We start from the raw sequence: 21,176 nt of genomic DNA, 5'->3' as shown, positions 1-21,176 counted from the left end.
TAACCATTCCTTATCGCTGGGATTCATTTTGGCCCCAGTTATGCCAGATCCTGCCTTTCAATGACAGAGTCACATGGAAGATGTGAGAAAATTGCTCCAGCAGCTGGCCGTGGCCCTGACATTGGTAGCAGAAATTACAAAACTGAAAACCAATATGAGGCCAGTTGTCATTCTTACTAGAAATTCCGGGAGCCCAACAGTTCTGGGCAATATGTGAGGACTGGGTAGAGACTTTCCCTTTGCTTCCTGAAGCTTATCTTTAACAAGATGAGAGAGGATACCTTCCCCTCCTGCCCTCTCTTGGTTGGAGAATTCCCCGCCCCCCCCCCCCCCCCCCTTCAGGGACTTCAGTGGAAACATATTTTCTGTTTGCCTTTTCTAACTGAGCGACTGGCAAAGGGAGCACGCTAGCTGTCCAAGTCATATAGCAGATTGGACCTCTCATAAGCGCTTTGCTACTTTGGAGGGAGGCGCAGCTGTGTGCCATATTGGCATACATTTTATTCTCACAGAGGGCATTCTGGCCTCCTTGCTTCTATATTTTATTTCTTTGCCAATCATCAGACAGTGTGCCACGGAGAAAACAAAATTTATTGAGAGCTTTCGACTCTGTAACTCACAATAACCATTCCTGGCTGGTTACAGAGTTCCCCAGATGCACCCTGCTATATAACCCTGATTATCTAGTTCATCATAAATTCACAGCGCTATGTGAGCTAACTCTGCCAACTGTTCATCTTTTCATCTACATGAAAAGAAAACTTCTGGTAACAGTCTTGAAGCTTTTGATCTTGCTTAAATATTTACCAAAAATCCCCACATCCTTTTATTGGTATACAATATGTATTACAGGAAACTACACATAAATGTACCAACTTGATGGATTTCTACATGCTGAATTCATTCGTATAATCTGCACTCAGATCCATAAATAGTATAAGAAACCCAGAAGCCTCTTGCTGCTCCTCTCAGAGTACCTGCTCACTGTACCTCCAAGGACAATCATTATCCTGATTCCCAAAAGGATAGATTAATTTTGCCTAGATTTTTACTTATATAAATGGAATGTACACACTATGCTAATTTCTGCGTCTGGCTTATTTCCCTCAATATTTGTGATATTCAACTCTGTAACCATGTATAATTGTAGACTGTGAATTCTAATCGTTGTATGGTGTTCTATCACGTGTCTCCACAAAAATCTATCTATCCATCATCTGTTGATGAGTATTTGGGTAGTTTCCAATTTGGGGCTATTACAGGTTAGGCTGCTATAAATATTCTAGTCCACATCTTTGTTCATTTTCTCTCACTATAATGAAATACCTAAGGCAGCCAACTTTAAAAGAGAAAAAGTTTATTTTGATTGACAGTTCTGGAAGTTCATGATCCAACATTGGGTAGGGTTCAGTGACTCCACTTCTAGTGGTGGCGTTCTTGTTGGCAGAGCAGCACATGGCAAGAGACCCATGTCTTCACCTCTCCTTATAAAGCCATCATGATTCAATCCTGGGGGCTCCAACCCATTGCCCTAACCCAATCTAATCACTCCCAAAGCACCAACCTCCAGATGTCATAATGAGATTAGAGTTCCATCTGTTAGTACCATTAACATAAGACTTTAGAGACTAAACTCCTGAGTTCAGGAGGACAAATGTTCAAACCATGGCACTTTTGATAAATATACATATGTGTTTTTGCTAGGTAGGCAACTAGAAAGGGGATTTATGGTCATGGTATGTGCAATAGACATGTATGTAACAGGTCATGATTTATTAGGTAATGCCAACTGATTTTCCAAAGTGAATGCACCAAATCAAATGCTCATCAATAGTATATGAGAACTCAGGATAATGCACCTCCTGACCATTACTTGGTACTTTCTTATTTGCTTACAGTTATATACTTCTGAGTTGAAAAAACATTCCCAGAGTACAGAAGACTTTCTTTTTCTTTTCTTTTTTAAAGATTTATTCATTTGAAAGTCAGAGTTACACAGAGAGAGGAGAGGCAGAGAGAGAGGGAGGGAGAGAGTCTTCCATCCACTGGCTCACTCCCCAGTTGGCCACAATGGCCAGAGTTATACCAATCCAAAGCCAGGAGCCAGGGGCTTCTTCTGGGTCTCCCACACAGGTGCAGGGGCCCAAGGACTTGGGCCATCTTCTACTGCTTTCCCAGGCCATAGCAGAGAGCTGGATCAGAAGCGGAGCACCTGGGACTTGAACCAGTGCCCATATGGGATGCCGGCACTGCAGGTAGTGGCTTTACCCTCTACGCCACAGCACCAGCCCCCAGAAGACTTTCTAGTACCAACCTCTAAATTCCATCTGACGTGTGGCAATCTGTAAGGGGTAGATTGGACAGGACCACTGACCACATACTAATTTATCTCATAGATGATAGACAGTGGATCAAATGAACACACACAGCTTTGCACATCATCAAGGAGAAAAAACCTAAGGGTTTAGGCCCATCATATTTATTACTGAATAAATATTGTGACAAATATAAAGGACAAAGGATATATAATTCATAAAATGCTAATACTTTTAGTTCCCATATACACAAACATCTGATTTTTATAGGGTATAATCATAGCCTGTATATAATTTCATATTTGCCATTTTGGAGTAATTTTTATCTGAAGTTCTTTCTCTTGTTGTTTAAATATTCCCTCACTGTATACCAAAGCTCCTTCCAATTTTTTACTATTTTAGGGAAGTCTATAGAAAACATCATCACAAGTTTACCTTTTAGGCAAAATTGCTAAGAATTACTGAGTAGAAAATTGCCATTTTTTGCATTTTGATGTATTATTCATCTTTCTTTCCAAAAAGCTATCTGCAATTTATACCAGAGGACCTCAACCTTCTTGGAAACCACAAGAGTGGCTTGACTTACAGCAACAAAAACTTTGTTAGTTCATGAACGATTCAAATATGTGACATATTGTAGAGGTAAATCCCTAGTGTTGGGAAAGTTTAAACGTTCTTACTTAGCTTTATTGTAAGAGCCAAGGTTAAAAAAAATCCAAAACTTTCACCAACAGATGAATGGGTAAAGAAATTGTAGTACGTCCATACAATGGATTACTGCTTAGCCATTAAAGTGAAGGAATTACTGGGGTGGGCATTTGACATAGTGATTAAGATTCTACTTGAGATGTCCGCATCGCATATCTGTAGGCCTGGGAAGAACTCCCAGCTCTGCTTCCAAAACCAGCTTCCTGCTACCACACACATTGGGAGTCAGCAGGTGATGGTTCAAATAGTTGGGTCCCAGTCCTCGAACTGAGTTTTTAGCTTTTGACTCAGTTCTGTTTAAACGTTGAGTGTTGTGGGCATCTGGGGAGTTAGCCTGTGGATGAGAAATCTCTTTCTCTCTGCCTTTCAAATAAGTAAGTAAAATTTTAAAAAGAAGGATTTACTGATATACATATGACAACATTAATGAATTACAAATGAATTATGCTGAGTGAAAGAAGCCAGAGGATAAAAAGAGGACATATTATATGAGTCCATTAGATGAAATTCTAAAAAATGCTAACTAGATATAATGACAGAAAGCTGGTCAGTGTTTGGGAACATGGGGTGGGGATGGAAAGGGGCAGGAAGGAAGCAGTGCAAAGGCGTGCATGGAAATTTGGGGGTGGATGAATATGCTTGCTATCTTGATTGCAATGGTGGTCTCATGGGTATATGTATTTATGTATATCTAAACCCAGCAAACCATACACTGTAAAGAAGTACAGTTTATTGCACATCAAGTAACAATTAATACAATTTTTTGCTCAATATTTCTGACTCATTTTAAGATCTAAAGAAAATGAGGAGCATGAACTGCTATTGTTAATTCACTATTCTTGCATGGTATAGTAGGTTCAAGGGGGTATAGTTAAACTTTACTATATAACAATAATGACCAGCAATTCATGCCCCTCATTTTGTATGCTCGGCATACATGTTCAAGTCCTAACACCAGTACCTGTGCATGTGATCTTATTTGGAAATGAGGACTTCACATCCTACTGGACTGGTATCACTGAGAGAAGACAGACAGGCGTGTGTGGAGTCAGAGTTTGGACTGCTACAGCTAAAAGTAATGAAACATGAGGGTGACTGGGAGTCACCAGAAGCCAGGAAGAGACAGGAAACACTCTTTTCTTCCCTACAACTGTCAGAGGGATGTGGCCCTGCTCACAGGCGGATTTTGAACTTCTGCCTCCAGAACTGTGCAAGAATAGTATTTGTTGTTTTAAGCTATGAATGTGGTCATTTGCTATGGCAACTGTTGGAAGGTAATGAAGCCATGTTTTTGCTAGTCAGTATAGTCTTTTTGACAAAAGTTGGTTGTAATACCAAGAAGAAAATAGAAGCTATCCATGTTATTGAATCAGATGCCTGCTTATTAGGCCCTGTGTTTCAACTTGTATTTCACACTGTGGCTTCCCTTTGCTCTCTCATTATTCTTTTTTTTTTTTCTTTAAAGTTTATTATTTACTTATATGAAAGACAGAGCAAAAAAGAGAGGGAGAGGGAGAGAAGGAGTGTGTGCTTTTTTTTTCAATTTTTATTTAATAAATATAAATTTCCAAGTACAACTTTTGGATTATAGCAGCTTTTCCCCCCATAACCTCCCTCCCACCCACAACCATCCCATCTCCCACTCCCTCTCCCATCCCATTCTTCATCAAGATTTATTTTCAATTATCTTTATATACAGAAGATCAACTTGCTATATACTAAGTAAAGATTTCAAAGGTTTGCACCCACAAAGACACACAACGTATAGAGTACTGTTTGAGTAGTAGTTTTACCATTAATTTGCATAGTACAACACATTAAAGACAGAGATCCTACATGGGGAGTAAGTGCACAGTGACTCCCGTTGTTGATGTAACAATTGACAGTCTTATTTATGACGTCAGTAATCACCCGAGGCTCTTGTCATGAGCTGCCAAGGCTATGGAAGCCTTGAGTTCACAAACTCCATTCTTATTTAGACAAAGCCATAATCAAAGTGGAAGTTCTCTCCTTCCTTCAGAGAAAGGCACCTCCTTCTTTGATGGCCCTTTCTTTCCTCTGGGATCTCACTCACAGAGATCTTTCATTTAGGTAATTTTTTTTTTTTGCCACAGTGTCTTGGCTTGCCATGCCTGAGAAACTCTCATGTGCTTTTTAGCCAGATTCGAATGCCTTAAGGGCTGGTTCTGAGGCCAGAGTGCTGTTTAGGACATCTGCCATTCTATGAGTCTGCTATGTATCCTACTTCCCACGTTGGATCATTTTCTCCTTTTTAATTCTATCAGTTATTATTAGCAGACACTAATCTTGTGTATGTGATCCCTTTGACACTTAATCCTATCATTATGATCAATTATGAACTTAAACTGATCACTTTGTTTAGTAAGATGGCATTGGTACATGCCAACTTGATGGGATTGAATTGGAATCCCCTGGCATGTTTCTAGCTCTACCATTAGGGGTAAGTCCGAGTAAGCATGCCGAACTGTGAATCTCCTCCCTCTCTTATTCCCACTCTTATAATTAACAGAGATCACTTTTCAGTTAATTTTAAATGCCTAAGAATAATTGTGTGTTAAAGAGTTCAACCAATGGTATTAAGTAGAACAAAAAATACTGAAAGGAATAAAGTATTAAGTTGTTCATCAATAGTCAGGACAAGGGCTGATCAAGTCATTGTTTCTCATGGTGTCCATTTCACTTCAACAGGTTTCCTTTTAGGTGCTCAGTCAATCAGGGAGAACATATGATATTTGTCCCTTTGGGACTGGTTTAATTTACTTAGCATGATGTTCTCCAGATTCCTCCATTTTGTTGCAAATGACCATATTTCATTTTTTTAACTGCTGTATAGTATTCTATAGAGTACATATCTCACAATTTCTTTATCCAGTTTTCCATTGATGGGCATTTAGGTTGCTTCCATATCTTCTTAGCTATTGTGAGTTGAGCTGCAATAAACATTGAGTTGCAGACAGCTCTTTTATTTGCCAATAATTTCCTTTGGGTAAATTCCAAGGAGTGGGATGTCTGGGTTGCCCACATTTGCTCTGTACAGAAGCTTTATAAACACCTCCCTTTTACAATAAAGTGAGATCCTGCTTCAACTTGACTCCCCGCCGCGTCTATTGTCCACTGGGTTCAGGGAAGCTGAGTGGTGGGTGGCGCACTTCCCCTCTTCAGCCAAGACAGACTGCAGGCAGCCTGCCTAATTCTCTGGCAGTGAAAAGGAACAGTCACCGCAGAACTCCATCCCAGTATCCCACATTGGTGACTGGATTCCAATCACTTGGGCCATCTGCGGCTGCCTTCCCACGTGCATTAGCAGGAAGCTGGGTTGGAAGCAGAGTATCTGGGACTCAAAACAGCACTCAGATATGGGATGCCAGCATCACAAGAAGCAGCTTAACCCGTTACATACAACACTGCCTCCTGCCCCTAGTTTCTGTGTCTGCTGTCCTGAGCCAGATGTGCTGCCCTCATATTGATGTGTTGTCATGGAGTTGGGCATCCTTGAGGCCCTTCCAGGGCTCTGTAAAGCCAAACTTATTCTCATTCTTCCCCTTTAGCAGTGTGTTGACATTTGCAGTGGTACAGCGGAGGCAATGACAGGTAAAACTGCTGATACCTTGTACTAATCCAGACAGTACGACCAACTGCACTAGTAGACATTTCACTCTTCATCCATGCACTAGTGGCAAAAAAACAAAGAAAAAGAGTGTCACTTAAAAATGGCCTTGATGAAGCAGCAAAATGGTAGATATTATTAAATCTCAGTTGCTGAACACGTCTGTCTGTCTGTCTATCTATCTATCTATCATCTATCTGTGACTTTATTTGCAAGGCATAGGGACAGAGAGACTGAGACAAAGCTCCTGTTCTCTGGCTCACTCTCCAAATACTCACAGTGGCCACAGCTAAGCCAGGGCTGAAGCCAGGAGCTGGGAAGTCAATCCAGATCTCCTCTATGGGATGCAGGAACCCACTTACTTGAGCCATTACCGCTGCCTCTAAGGATCCACATGAGCAGGAAGCTGGAGTCGGGTCCCTGGTACTCTGATGTGGAACATGGGCATCTTAACTTGTATTTTAACCACTGGGCCCAATGCCAGCCCAAGTACATGTCTTTGGAATACCTTGTGTGATATTATGGAGAGTACAACTGAAATATTTCTGTTACATACAAATGCACAAAACAAAACAAAATAAAAAAAAAACCACCCCAACACTAGGTGATTGATTTCTGGGGCTGAACAAACAGACTTCGCCATGAACACCAGTTTTATTTGACAGACAAATTGCTTGTTCAGATTGTTCAGACTGGGGATTTTGGCAGCCATACACCTCCACGCTCAGAAATCCTCCTTTGGAGGCAATCGTCTTAGAGCTTCTGTTTACTGAGAACAACATTTCCTGCAAAGACTTACATGCAGGTAGAGACCTGGGAGCCGCAGGGATTTGCCTAAGGACACACAGCATAAAGTAGTAGGGGTCAGCTTAAAAACCGGGCCCCTTCCTGCCAGCCCTCTACTTGTCCCATTTCACTCAGCGAGACAGGTGGCTCTGCAAATTGCACACATGCCCTCCGTGAGACAGTGAGTCAGAGCTGCCAAGGAAATAAATGCCAGGTGGAAAAACAGACTCGTCAGATATTACACAGCCACTTAATTTTTATTTTGCAATCTTCCCAATCTGAGCAACCAAGTAGAATACATAAAGAAGACACTAAAATGTGTGGTAATAAAATTCATTTGACCAGGAATATAGGTTTTGTTTTTTTTTTCCATGGTTTGGTCTCCAACTCAGCTTTCTTTCTTTCTCTCTCTCTCTCTTTTTTTTTTTTTTTCATTGTAACATTCACTATTTTCTGGGTCCAGCACTTCCTTTAACAAAAAGCTGCCTTAAGTTGCAAAACAAGACATGGTGTGCATAGCTTCTATGATTAAGGAACTCAGAATCCTTTCCAGCCTGAGGGCAGAAAGAAACACTGAGGGGGAAAACGTCTCAACATTTCTATGTACAGCTGAATGCCCGAGATAAATATTAACTGCTATTTCTGCAAACTTTCCCACTGTTTTATGCACTTCATTCCCCCGATTTGTGAGTCTACAACGTACTGGGCCAACATCATGGGTTTCCACTCTTGATGAGCCTTCTCAGCGTGAGCTGGGTCAGTGTTTGTGGCTCAGCTGCCTGGTGCCAGTGTGGAGAGCTCCTCTGATTTGATTCCAGCCCAAAGCACTGAAGGATTTTCAAGGTTTTCCTCTTAATATTTGGCTTTACTTGATAATCCTAGAGCATGCTGGGAAATCTCAGCAAGAGGAAAAATTTAGTAACCATGGGGAGGCTTGCTCGGAGGGCTGTGGGTAAGTATGAAAGCAGATGAGTGTGACTACTGATGCCTCTTGAGTGTTCTGCTTTGTATAACCAAATGCGTGTCACCCTGCAAGGACAGGGAGGTTTTAGAAAACCCATCCCTCCCCAGAAACCCCACTGCCTGAGTGTTTCCCAAGAGGAAAGCCACTGATTCGGGAAGGAACGTGGAAACACGTGGTTCAGCGGCAAGTTAGAATTTCAAAAGCAGGAGTTGGCAAAGGGTTGCGTGGGGTTTTTGCCTCACGTTTTGATCATCGTTTTTCTTTCTGATTAGCTGATTGCTGACCTTACCCTTGGCACACACAGGATGGAAGACACATTGTCTGCCTTAGATCAATGTTGGAGGAAGCGTCCGATTCTCACGTAGGCAGCGGAGCCAAGAAGGTGACTAACTCCAAAAGGCTTGAGGATTTTCTTTGTGCAAACCGACTTTTGTGAGCTTTCTTTTTGATTGTTTTCCTTCTCCTGTTTGTGTGTTTGCTTATGTGTGGTCACTAAGACCCTCTGTCTGGGAGCTATTTACCAGTAGGCTGAACTCTGCTCTGCGTGTATCAGATATGAGCTGGGCTGGAGGAGGAGGTGGTGAGAATGGAGGGTTTGTACTGCATTTTGCTGGCTGGGTGTCAGGGCTTTGAGGGAGCCTGATCCTAGAACTAGCTTCTGGGAACATGTGTGTGGGACAACCGACAGCAGCTCATCTTAAGAGAGAAGTGACCCAGCCAGGGCAGGTCTGCGGGCAGCATGGCCTTGTGGAATGTCCCCAGACCTGGAGGATGACCCAATGCAGTTAGCATGACTGTATTACAAGGCCTCATATGTTGGCAATAACCACAGCTTAATTACATTGAATTCGGTTCTTTTCTATCGAGTCCCCATTAAGAAAAATACAAGAGGCTTGAATGTAATTAATTATTGGGATTTAGATTATGCTCATTTTCAGCTGGAGATTTAGCGAGGGTGATTGGCTTATCCACTCCACTGGTTCTTCCCGCCACCTATCTTCGTTTTGATCAGAAGAACAATCTTTTTTCCTTCTGGGACGAAAATGAAATCCCAGGCTCTGTTCAGTTGGGCAGTGTATGAGTTCTGCCTGTTCTGTTCCTTTTTCCTCTGTTGGGGTATTGGGCAGGGCATGGTAATATCCACCTGATTCTAGATTCCTGGGAAGTTTGGGACATGTGTGTATCTATGTATGCATAGGCGCAAGCCTGCAAGCATGTGCATGTAAAATAGAATGATAGCCTACTTTACCAAAATTTATACAGAAGTAAAATACAATAATGGTCAGGGTAGATGTTCTGAAGCTTTAATCACGTCTTCCTTGGGTTGCACATGACACCTTGCTTACTCTCTGTGCTGTTCCACCAGGCTCATCAATGGGTAAAGGTTATGGCTGTTACTACAAAAACAGGAACTCTCCTTGTGGATATAACATCTTGATTTGTTCACAGGCAAATGAAAATTCAACCACATTTCTTTTATTATTTTGATGTAAGACAACTAAAGCCTCTCTCTCAACAAATGGAGATGTTTTCATGTTTTTAAATCCTCGGGATGCCTATAGGAACCGCTTTACAGAAAAAAACACAGAAGGACTGCATGCGCCTTGCATTTAATGAAGCTGTTTGTGGCAGCCGTGGTAGATTGGCTTGTTTGACATCTGTGCCAGCCTCATTCTTGTCGGCCATTCTATTCTGCATCCGCCAGGCATCCTGGCTGTGAACATAATCTGGAAATGATTTAAAGTCTACCAACCAGAGGCAAATTTGCGCAGCAGCAGCGATGGAAATGCCAGTCACTCTTGAGTCTAGGAGGAGAAGCAAAAAGAAGCTTTACAACCAAAAGCTCTTAGCAGCATCCCCACCCCCATTATCTGTGGATAATGCACATAAGGTGTTGTATTCCTCGAGTGGTTGGCTGTTTCCCTAGTGTATCAGACAGGGGTTGCTAAAGAAGCAGAACGGGCAGGATTCTCTCTCTCTCTCTCTCTCTCTCTGAGTCTTCACAAAGTTCATAACAAGCATGTACTATTAAGAAATTATGCAAGGATTTTCAAAATATTTTTTCATCAAAGTAAACTTATCTTTTAATTTCATTTGCCAGGAACTTAAAAAATTCCATGTGTATGTGTATTTGTGTGTGTGTGTGTGTGTTGGGAGTGGGGGTTGTATATAAATTGACTGACGTGTTTGTGGGAGGTTGGCAAGTCCAAAATTTGAAGGGCAGCCCAGTAGGCTGGAAACTGATCCAGAAGTTGTTGCTGCAGTCCTGGACCTGAAATCTGTAGGGCAGGCCGTCAGAATGGAAACTGAGGCTGGATTTCTTTAGAAAACCTCAGGTTTTACCCTTACTGCCTTTCGCTGATTGGGAGTTAGTTCTCACCAAAATCATCTACTTTTTACATTTTTCTTTATTTTTGTAACTTTAAAAATTTATATAAAGGAAATTTCATGTATTTCATATATATTCCCCTTCCCTCTCTCCCTCTCATCCTTCTCCTTTTCTTTTTTTTTTTTAACTTTTATTTAATGAATATAAATTTCCAGTGTACAGCTTATGGATTACAATGGCTTCTCCCCCCCCATAACTTCCCTCCCACCCGCAACCCTCCCCTCTCCCGCACCCTCTCCCCTTCCATTTGCATCAAGCTTCATTTTCAATTCTCTTTATATACAGAAGATCAATTTAGTATAAAGATTTCAACAGTTTGCACCCACATAGAAACACAAAGTGAAACATACTGTTTGAGTACTAGTTATAGCATCAAATCGAAATGGACAGCACATTAAGGACAGAGATCCCACATGGGGAGCAAGTGCACAGTGGCTCCTGTTGTTGACCCAACAAATTGACACTCTAGTTTATGGCGCCAGTAACCATCCTAGGCTGTCGTCATGAGTTGCCAAGGCTATGGAAGCCTTCCAAGTTTGCCGACTCTGATCATATTTAGACAAGGTCATAAAAGACAGAGTGAGGATAGTAACCAATGATCCTAAGAGTGGCATTTACCAGGTTTGAACAATTATACAGCATTAAGTGGGGAAGAGGACCATCAGTACACACAGGTTGGGAGTAGAGCCATTGGTGGTAGAGTAGAGGTTATGATTACAAAGGAATGAGGCCCAAGTGCACTAGACAGGGCCTAGAACAAAGGACAGAGTCATTATTAGAGGAGCTAAGAACGGTGTTGTCTAAGCTACAATTAAGTTTTCTGATTGAGAGGCAAATAGAACCTGATAGAAGGGGCTTGATAATAATCTGGTGGGCTTTAGGCCTTGTAAATTCAGAGGCCCTGACCTATCTATCTCTTCACATGGGGTATATCCTAAGGGAGGTGTGAACCTCCTAGGGGAAGGCACTCTGTTGACTTTCATTACTTGGCTGGCCTGGGAGGAGAGCTGGCCAGGTAAAGGCAGGTGGCATCTCTAACAAGAAATGTACAGTTCTGCCTGCAATGTTGCTGACCCTACTTGACCATCCCCTCAGCTGCAGTGGTCCCTTTGGAAGTTGGGCTGAGTGAAGGGCTTTTCAGCTTAGAGCCAATAAGATCTGTGGCTCTGACCTGGGCATCCTTCGACTCCAGGGCAGGTCCATTTCCAGTGATCCAACTCTTGGCAGAGCTGCCAGGGCTCTTCACAAGCTGACTTCTGCTGAAGCCCAGGCTTACCACATTGAAAGCCACTGCAGTGGACTGGCCTGTTGGGTCTCCTTGAGGGCAGATCACTGTACAGATCAGCCATTAATAGGCCTGCCACCCATTGCTTCTGATGCCGAGCTTTCTTTTCCTCCTGGTTTGTGTTAAAGCAGACCAGAGGATGCAAGTCAAGGGAGTGCCCGTTTCCCATCTCTAATCTTCGGTGGCCTGAACTACAAGTCTATAGTCACAGGCATGTTCTGTAGTAGTTTTTCTAAGGTAGACAATGCCCATGAGGAAAATTATATTCTCACTTTAAAACTTTCTTTCCCTTTGGTCTGAAAGGGAGGTTTTTTCTACTTACTGTATACTTCGCTGATGGCGAAGTGAATCTAGCTATGAGATTATTATTTGAGTTCTTATTTTGGCTATGCTATTGCAGAAAAATGTTAGCCATCTCTTTTATAAGGTCTAAAGATTAAATTGTGCATCCTACAGATTCCTTCATAATAGAGTTAGTTTCCTACCTTGAAGAGAATAGAGAAATGAAAGAACAAGTTGGGCTTAGAATAGAGAAATGAGGGAGCAAGTCCTAGATCGCTTGCTGACAATTTAAAATTATAAACTCATCAACCAACAAGAGGCACTTGCTTACTTCACAGTATTTTTGAAAGCACCTGTAGGATTTTACAAGTATTTAACCCTTTAAGCCTCTGGGGCTTTCTCATTAAGATAACTATCATGTCTCCAAAATATCTGGTTGAAATAAGATTTCTTAAAATCATGACATAACATAGACCAAATTTGATCATTGTTACAAGGTGATTATTCAAATTTTTGAAAAAAGCACATATTTCAATAACCCATAGCTCTTAATAAAAATTCAGCTGTTTTTGAACAATTAGAATTTAACAGACATCAAGAGAACATAATAGATTACTTTAACACATTGCTTTAACAGAGCATCAGAGTTTAATTCTATGTCAAAGAGAAATTGAGCTTCCTGTGATCTTTTGCTGTGAGGTTTCCTTCCTTTACCTTCTTTCGTATTGGTGATCATGTTTCTGTGTTTCTGTGTGTAACACATCTTTAAGCATCTTTTGCAGGGCAGGATGAGTGGCAACAAATTCTTTCAGTTTTTGTTTGCTATGAAAAGTCTTAATTTCACCTCATTCACAAATGAGAGCTTTGCAGGATATAGTATTCTGGGCTGGCAGTTTTTCTCTCTTAGTACCTGGGCTATGTCTCGCCATTCCCTTCTAGCTTGTAGGGTTTCTGATGAGAAGTCTGCTGTGAGTCTAATTGGAGATCCTCTAAGAGTGATCTGACGTTTCTCTCTTGCACCTTTTAGGATCTTTTCTTTATGTTTCACTGTGGTGAGTTTGATTACAACATGTCGTGGTGAGGATCTCTTTTGGTCATGTTTATTAGGGGTTCTATAAGCTTCCTGTACTAAGATGCCTCTGTCCTTCTCCAAACCTGGGAAATTTTCTGCTAGTATCTCACTGAAAATGCCTTCTAATCCTTTCTCCCTCTCCATGCCTTCAGGAACTCCTAGAACCCGAATGTTGGGTTTTTTAATAGTATCCTGTAGATTCCTGACAGTATTTTTTAGATTTCTAATTTCTTCTTCTTTTCTTTGGTTTGCCTGTTTCCTTTCCTGTTCTCTGTCTTCTAAGTCTGATATTCTCTCTTCTGCTTCGCCCATTCTGTTTTTAAGGCTCTCTAATGTGTTTGTCATTTGATCTATTGAACTCTTCATTTCATTATGATTTCTAGTCACTATCAGAGTTTCTTGTTCCACTAGTTGTTTCATTTCATTTTGATTCCTCCTTAATATTTCACTTTCACGAGAGAGATTTTCTATCTTGTCCATGAAGGATTTCTGTAGTTCAAGAATTTGTTTTTGAGAACTTCTTAATGTTCTTATCAATTTTTTGAGATCCGCTTCTTGCATTTCTTCGATCTCATCATCTTCATAGTCTTGAATTGGGGTGTCTTTTTCATTTGGGGGCATCATAGTGTCTTCCTTGTTCTTGTTAGCTTGGTTTTTGCGTTTGTTGTTTGGCATGTTGGAGATATTTGGTTTCTTCACTGTGGTGTTTTTTCTTGTTACACTATGGCTCTATATTAAGTGGACTGTCTGCTTTCAGTGGAGCCTTAGAGGCTTGAGATGAGTGTGGACTGAGAGCTGTGTTTGGTTCCTCAGGGTTGAGGGTGTGTCAAGGATGACACTCCCAGGTTAGGTGTGGTAAATCTTTCTTTTTTTGATTTAAAAGGGAAGTAATTCCGCACAGCTGAACGTAATTGGAGGTAGTTAGCAGGCAAATGATATACCCACAGGAGCCAGAGATCGGAAGCTCTTTCCCAAGGACCACACAGGGAATCTCTGCTGCCCTCAGTGTGGGCTCCAATTCTCCTGCAGTCTCCCACTGGGTTGCCAAGTTAGATGCTAATCTCCTGTTATTTCACCCCTCCCCCCAGAGTCAGGTTTTTCTGCTAGGCTCAGGGCTGGTGCAGACCTGAGGTCGCCCTGCTTATGACGTATGTCCAAAATGGCGCCTGTTCTGTCTTGCTCGCCTTTGAGAGGTGAGCGGAGAGAGAGAAACTTGTGTCCGTATCAGTCACTTTTTTTATTTTTTTTCTCTCTCTTCTAGTTAGCCTGGTGAACTTTTCCCCACGGAGTTTCAAGCCTCGTTCCCTCTAGCCTCCTCTTTCCGCTTGCCTGCTGGTATCTCGGGCTATGGAGGTTCGGCTCACCTCGCGTTCCAGCGCTGGTGCGTTGAGTCTGCCGCTGGTGTCCCGAACTTGGGCTCCCACGCTCTCCACGCAGGTCCACTGTGAATCACTAGTTCCGGAAGAGTTTCCTCTGCTGTTTCTTCCCCTACTCTTCCTTGACCCTGCAGTATCTCCACTTATATTAAACTTTCTCTCCACCCGTACTAAGTGTGCTCCCTGCCTATTCCGCCATCTTGCCGCCTCTCCTTCTCCTTTTCTTATTTTACTTTTTAATTTTTACAGTGGGATACTTTCAATTGTGTTTATAATCACAAACTTAACCTTCTATTTTTAACAGAATTCCAATCAAAACCCTCAAAAGCCTTTTAATGGAGTTTTCCAAGTGTATTTTCGAGTTTATAAGGAAGAAAGAGTGATAAAAACAGCTCAGATGTTCCTGAAGAAGCTGTTGGTGGTGGAGGGTGGGAAGGAGAAGGCTTGGCTGTGTATAAGCACTATAAAGACTTCGCTAATTGACTAGACCCCAGTGGCTCTTGCAGACAGGCAACTCTGTAAGGCGATGGCTATATTCATTTGTTCCACTCCAGTGATCATTTTGCTTTATACATATCATGTAACATCATGTTGTATACTGTAAATAAATGTAATTAAATCAGATGTAAAAATCACTAAGATAATTACATCAGTAGGTATTGACACGCATTATAATAAATAAGTAATTGATGCAATAGGAAACAGAAACATATATACATATATATATATAAAATATGGAAATCTGATACATGACAGAAATGGCAATTTAGATCAGTAGGGAAAGAATGAATATTGAAAAACACCAAATTGTATAGAATTACATTAAGTCAATTCCAAATGTACTAAGAATTTAAATATGATTGGCAAAACTTTAAAACTTTTGTAAAAAATATTCAATAATTCTATCTGTGGTGAAAAAATATTTTTTGAGGAGCACATTTTGCTTTGGAATTAGTTGCTTAATGAATATTTGGCAAAATATCCATGGGAAAATGTCAGGCTTGGAGTTGTTTTAAATTTTGTGGAAAATTTAAAAATGGATTCAGTTTCCTTAATGGGAGAGGATATACTCAAGTTTTCAATTTTTTTTCCTTGAGTTAGTTTCAATAATTTAATCCATAGAGAATGTGTCAATTTTTCCTAAGTTTTTAAATCTAATGGCAACAAAACTATTCATAATTATTTTCAGGAATTTTGTCAGTCTGCTGACTTTATAATTGTGACCCATTTTCATTCCTATTGCTGTGCCTTTTCTATTTTTTTCTTGATCAATTTTCCTAATGTTGGGTCAAGCTTACTATTCTATTAAAAATTTCTTGTGCTTTGTTGATACTTTCTATTCATTTATTTGTCTTTTTTCCCACTACTTTTCACCTTGCCTTTATTATTTCATGTTTTCCATTTCTTTGTTTTAATAGATGGGGTTTTTCTCTAATTTCTTAGAGTAGACTCCTATTTCATATATTTTCAGACTTTCCTTTTCTCTGATGAAAGGAATTCTGTCTAAAAATGTTACTTCAAGAACCTTTATGACTGCAGTTTTTAAATTTTTCTCTGTACTGTTTCTGTTATTGGTTTAAGTTTTTAGTATAATTTCTCACTTAATCCATGAACACTTTAGAGGTCTATTTTTAACTTTCCAGGAACTTGGGCTTTTAAAAAATCTTTGCCATTAACTCTAATTTAATGTCATGGAGATCAGAGAATGCAAATTATGCTAGGATTCTCAATAAATGCAAATTTATTGAGGTGTTCCTTATGGGGTCAGTTTTTATAGAGTTCACGTATGCTAGGATCATTTGATGCTTCTGTGCTGTCTTCAGGATAGTGTGAGTCAGTCATCTATCACAGAACTACAGATGATGGAGAAGACAGAAGTAGGAAGGGGCTTACAGGAAGAGCCAAGCTATGCTGCCTTCAAGTGGGGGTGGAATAGAGTTTTGAAACGGAACCACATTTTGATTTATTCTTTCTCTGATGGGATTTTTCTGATCAGAAGATGATGATCTTGCCACAATATAAATTAAATGGTATTTAAACACAGAGCCTTTTTTGTGTGTGTGGGTCACAGAATTTCAGCCATGATGAAATGAAAGTCTCATAAGACCACAATTTGAAACAGAAGGGAATAGTAAATTTGTCAGTGTTCTTGATAAGTTGTGAGATTTTTAAAAAAATAGTGTTGAGGCTGGCGCCGTGGCTCAACAGGCTAATCCTCCGCCTTGCAGCGCCGGCACACCAGGTTCTAGTCCCAGTCAGGGCACTGGATTCTGTCCCAGTTGCCCCTCTTCCAGTCCAGCTCTCTGCTATGGCCCGGGAGTGCAGTGGAGGATGGCCCAAGTGCTTGGGCCCTGCAGCTGCATGGGAGACCAGGAGAAGCACCTGGCTCCTGCCTTGGGATCAGCGCGGTGTGCTGGCCGCAGCACGCTGGCCGTGGCGGCCATTGGAGGGTGAACCAACGGCAAAAGGAAGACCTTTCTCTCTGTCTCTCTCTCTCTCACTGTCCACTCTGCCTGTCAAAAATAAAAAAAAAAAATAGTGTTGAACATGTATGTTTCAGTAATTCACAAAAGACATCAAAGCAGAGAATTGCTTTCTGTTTAAGTATGTAAATTATTGTTTGATAATTATTGTTCAATAATTGACTTCACAATAATCTCTTGAGAATTCTGTGGGCGACATTGAAGTTAAGTGGGTAATTAGTTTAAGATTTTAGGGGAAGCAATGGTTTGATTAAATAAAACTTTGATAATCAATTGTCAAAAATAATAGATGTTATGTGATTTATGAGTAGATGGGGAAATACAAGTATTTAGGATATTTAAGAATCCAGAAGTGCAAACAAATGGATTTATGAATTCTATGTAATTTCAAGATAACCACGTATTATCTATGGTCACAGCAGTAGCTTTCCAGCCCCAGTGTCATATCCCTTTGTCTAAACTGCATCCCCTTCATGGTAGCGTGGAGATTCCAATAGCAGCTCTAAGTAGCTAGAACATACAGTGGAAGTCATTTGGATGCTGGCTTCAGAATCTCAGTTTTGTAGGTCTAGGTTACTAATATTCTGAGAGAATAAGCTTTAAAATTCCATTTCCCAATGGAACATACTCATTTTCAAAGTAATAAGGTTTTTTAAATTGGCAAAAACCCACAATTATAAGTCTTAAATGCAATTTGGCTGAGCATAAACAGTGACTAAATTTCATTTTGATTCATTGAGAACCTAAATTACCAAAACAGGATACTGAAGGTCAATGTTCTTTTCCTTTTGTTATTGCATCCCCTCTGCTTCGTGTCAAGTGTGAGGTAGACAGGCTATGTGAGATGAGCCAACAGGAAATAAATGTTGCAGTTGTGTTTTAACTGGTCCAGTCACTTCCAGTCTTGTTCTTTATAACTTACACACACATTGCCATTGGAATATATATTTTTTTAAAGCCAGCTGAACCTTACAGACAAAATCCTAATTCTAGAGATTGGATTAAAAGCTCATCTGTGTCCAATCCCAACCTGGTCTCTCTCTAATCCTCCATCACCACCTTCACACACACACATACACACACAGTTTTAACCATGACATGCTACCTGTACTTCCTTTCTTTGCACATGACATTCCCTCTGCCTGCAAGATTCTTGACTTTTCTTTCTACATTCATAATCTCCAAACACAGATAATATATCACCCCTTCTCTAAAGTTATCCTAAACTTGCCTCCTATAGGTGCTCCCTTCTCTGTGCTCCCTAAGAACTTTGTAAATCCATCATTTTATGGAACATACCAATCAAATATAAACCTTCAGACGTTGTAACACAGGGAAAGCCCTTGGGGAGTAGCCCCATAGGGATTAAATTTCTTCATCTAGTTTACTACCACTGCTTTGGTTACTTCAAATTTTGTTCTTCATTAGCTCTGGGGTGGAAAAAGAATCGGATTGCTGTGAATGGGTCTTAGACTTCAGCACATAATGGAAAAGCTAAAGAGGAATTGTGCTGAGGAACGAGAGCAAGAACATGGGGGGATTCCACCTGCTGTCCTCAAGTGAGCACCAGTTTCTAAAGATGTACAGAAAATAGACATAGGTAAATCAAAGATTGCCAGTATACAGAATATATTTTGCTTGAATCAAGGAAAAAATCAGGATTAAATTAAGCATGTGAAAAAAATCACAATCTCTCCTATGTGTTGATATCTCTGTAAAACTTACAACTAATCATATATATCCTATTTTAATGTAGAAGTCAGGAATTCAAGTAAATGCTTATGTTGAGGTATTATAAAGACACTGCAGTTTTTAATTAAAATTGGCCAAAGTATGGTAACCTGCTAACCACAGTTTTAGAATGATGAGCTTATTCCAGGCTATAGTAGCCTGATAAATACAGGAAGAACTGCCATTTATTCAGTTCCTATTAAATCCCAAGCTTTTTGAGTACTGTCTTGCATATATTTTATTTAACACACACAGAAACTCATAAGCTAGGTGATCCTCCCCATTATACAGAATAGTCATCCATGTGCCAAAAGGTCAAATGACTTACACAATGTCACTCATGTTGTGAGTAGAGCTAGGATTTGAACTTCAATCTTCCTGCCTCCAAAGCACATGTTCTTCTTACCACACTAGGTTGCCTCATACAGTTCCTTCTAAGAATAATATCTTTGAGAAAATGAGGAGTTTCTCAAAAGTAGTACCTACAAACTAGCACCTAGAACTCCATAGCAGATGATTCTACTACTTCAGTCTCATATATTTTAAGAAGTCCATCTGGCATGTCTAAAAACATACCTACCACATACAATGATTACAAGAACATCTGAGTCAATGATCAGATGTAGTTATCCCTTGAGGGTTACCCATCACTGTGCAACCCGACATAGGACCTCCAGCACCAGACCAAGGGGACCATGAGTGGTCGGGATCCAACACCACTGTTTGCCGCCTACTTCATTCTTTGCTTTGCTTCTCCTGACTTCCTGTTTTCTGACACTGTGGCCGCTGTCTGCACTCCATGCTCTCGTCCTTCCTTCCCTCTTTCCCTTACACACTGTGATCTCTTCTGGGCACAGCTGTGATCACTGATTCCCTTGATGATGGTTGGCATCTACATTGGCAATGCATTCCCAGGTGGCCTTAACAGATATTGTTATTATGGTGCACACCCAACAATGGCTTGAAGACCACTTGTATCAAGACCACAGTGGAGGAGGGGAGCTTGTAAACCGTCCAATTTCATGGAGTCAGGGCCTCTGGGAAGTGAAGCCCTGAAGTCTACACTTTAATGAGCATTCTGGTTGATTCTTCCGCGGCCAGTGTTTCATCAATACTGCCCTGTCAGTTTGGTGTGACCCCTGGGTACCCTTATCCTTTGTATGTCAACTGAACAGTACCTCTCCCACATGTGAGGACCCATTGGCCTGACCCGAGTCTACCATTGTTCTATTAATGCTGTTTTTTTGAGAGTAGTTTATATTGCTTGAGACTTTTAGAAATACCTTATTCTTGGAGTGACTGCCTGCCCTTTCAATCACACATAAAATTTTCCCTTTATTTCACATCTAACCTGAATTTCCCTTAAGCCTCATCTGTTTGTGGGCACAAATAGAGCCACTTAATGTATACTGCCCAAATTTCACTGACTCATGCCCATACCTACATCATTCCATCATTCCAATTCCTTGAAAAATTCTCCCCAGGTATTTCTGAGAGTTACCTTGCAGGTGCTTTTAACCCTACTTGGCTGCACTGTGCTGCTGAGTGATGTGTGTGAAGCTGACATCCTTCTCACCATCTGAGAGATGTTCTCTCCCTTCTGTCTGCCAAAGCCACAAACCATTAGTGAGCTGGGAGTGTGTTTGCAGGCATCCAAACCCAGATGGGTCCATTGTGTGTTTGGCATGGAAGTGGGTAGGTGGATGCTTGCCCAGACTTGATGTTGTATTATTTTCTACCTAAGCAACACTCTTACTCCCCTGGCTCTTCAAAGCCCCATGTGTAACCATTTCATTCAATTTCTGCATGTAACCTCCCTCTCCAGTATTTCAGAGGAATGCTAGCTTGTGTTTCCAGACTGATCACTGCCCGCGAACAAACCATGTGCTCCAAACGAGACTTCTGGGCAAAATCTACTCCTTGTAGACCATTTCCCCAGTCCATCACACATGCTCAGCCTTGTCTGAAGCTCATTTTTAGCTTTGGATGAAACTCTTTTCCTTTCTCACAAACAACTGTGTTAGGTTCCCAATTTCAGTGATCCCAGCTTAAGAGCCACTAAAAGGAATTTCTAGGGAAGAACTTTAAATAAAGTTTATAGGGAAGAATAGGCTGTCAGAGTAAGGCTTCCAAATGGTAGTGATCCTGAACAATGAT

This window comes from Lepus europaeus, chromosome 6, assembly GCF_033115175.1.
Source record: "Lepus europaeus isolate LE1 chromosome 6, mLepTim1.pri, whole genome shotgun sequence".
Classification (NCBI taxonomy): domain Eukaryota; kingdom Metazoa; phylum Chordata; class Mammalia; order Lagomorpha; family Leporidae; genus Lepus; species Lepus europaeus.
The sequence above is the reverse complement of the archived record's forward strand: the minus strand, read 5'-3'. Positions refer to the sequence as shown.